The following is a 1,990-nucleotide window of genomic DNA, read 5'->3' as shown; positions in this document are numbered from 1 at the left end:
ACAGTGTTCAATGTAATGTCTGAGAGCAATATTTAACATAAATCAACTGCTTTAATCTAAATACCCTTACTGCTTACATACATCCTACAGTAACTGGAGAAAAGCTGGGAATTGTTTAACAGTTTATAGTTCATTCAACTCACTGTATCATCATCCTAGGTGACTATATTCAACACTGAACCTTAGTCCTTTGAGTGATGTCAATGTTTACTTAAGAGAGTAGACATAAATCACAACGCTGCAAAACTGTTAAACTGAAGGATTTCCTTTTTTTCTTAAAACAAACAAACAAAGATGACCAAGAGTCAGTGATCAATCAAAATCAATTACTTTCCTCATCCACCACTCATACTGGACATGCTAGAAATCCCTCCCATTACGTTCACACCCATAATGCATGGCTTCCGCTATTGTAGTAGCTGCTGTTCACTGCTCCTTGGCTACCTATGCAATGTATGATTGAAAAATCACTGGAATTTTCCTGTAAAACTTGGTCATATCCACTCAGGCTACTCTGGCTACTGTAGCTACCTCCATAACCACCACTCAGTTGCTGGCTGTCTGGGCCACCGTAACTGGGCTGGTTTGACAAGCCCATGCCTCCCATCATTTGGTTACCATAAGCACCCCCACTTGTTCCTGCTGTAGAATTCAAAAAGAGTTCTAAATATCTGTGTTGCATATTTGCTTTGTCTTTTGACATAGTTATAATAGTGTCTTCACGGGTTGCAAACGCGACATCTGCCATCAGGTCCAATCTCAGTGTGTACTCGCACAGGGTTGAGTGGTGAAAAAAAATTGTAAATGTCTTTCTCAGTAGCTGTGTATGGTAATCCCCACATGTGCACACAGTGTCCCCTTGTACTCTGGAAAGTAAATCCACCATCCTCATATCTGTGGTCAGACATTCCTGAAAAACAATAATTGAGGTCTCTTCCAACTCTATCCGAGCCAAATCTATAGCCATTATAATCATTATAGTCATCGTAATCATCATAGCCTCCATAGCCTCCACCATAAGCACCATGTCTCATTCTCTAACCAGCTCCTCTGCCAATGCTGTTATACCCTCTGCCAGCCCCAGGTCTGTCATAGGGACCTGGCTGCTGCATGGCCATAAGTTTTTGTGGTGAATCATAATGAGTTCTAACTTTAGCTCGACTGCACTTAAATATCTCAATATTCCTGTGCCCTATTCTTTCCTTGTGCTTTTTTAGAGCCTTTTCAGCTATTTCCTGTGAAGCAAACTGCACGAAGGCCTCCCCCATACTCCTCCCTTGAAAAGTCCACCAGCAATGTTATCCCATTTGGCACGATTTCCAACTCTGTGAAAAACTGAACAATTTCTTCCTTGCTACATCCAAAAGGGAGTCCTCTAAGCTGAGCAAAGCCATCACTGGCCATTTCAGGGCTATAGGGACCAGTATGCTTCAACACCCAATCCATTTCAACGTTGTTTGACTAGAATACTTCAACATATTTGTGTCCCATAGTTTCTCTGTCTGATTCATAGTTTCATCTTCTGATTCAAGTTCAATAAAAGCTTCACCACTAGGTCTGACTTCTCTGGTGTAGATGTAATGAATACCTTGGGCCCCATTTTGAATTTGCAGTCAGAAAAAACAAAACAAAATAAACAAACAAACAAACAAAAAACAAACAAACAAACAAAAAAAAAAACACTGTCCTTCATCCGCAGAGCAGGAGCAGGGCAAGCCCCGGACCTTCACCACAAAGCCCATTCCACCGTCTGCACCCAGCATCATCATCTCTTCATGGGTCCTGACATCGAAAGAGACTCCACACAAAGCCTCAGTGTTACTATCTATCTCTGGCTGTCCTAGAACTTGCTCAGTAGCCAGGCTGGTCTGGAACTCACAGAGATCCTCTTGCTGCTGCCTCCTGGGTGCTGGATAGTCAAATTATTTTACTTTGTCCAGATCCCTGAGTTGCAACTGTAATGTTCTCTGTAATAGGTATCTAAGTTAAT

The 1,990-nt window shown here is 41.9% G+C and overlaps 1 pseudogene; it reads right to left on the bottom strand.

Moving 5' to 3' along the window:
• Positions 1-335: 335 nt before the first annotated feature.
• On the bottom strand, positions 336-1,766 carry LOC127217048 (heterogeneous nuclear ribonucleoprotein H-like; annotated as a pseudogene).
• Positions 1,767-1,990: the final 224 nt, after the last annotated feature.

Source organism: Phodopus roborovskii, unplaced genomic scaffold (assembly GCF_943737965.1).
Source record: "Phodopus roborovskii unplaced genomic scaffold, PHOROB, whole genome shotgun sequence".
In the NCBI taxonomy this organism is placed as follows: Eukaryota; Metazoa; Chordata; class Mammalia; order Rodentia; family Cricetidae; genus Phodopus; species Phodopus roborovskii.
Note: the sequence above shows the minus strand (reverse complement) of the source record. Positions and strands in the feature narration are given on the sequence as shown.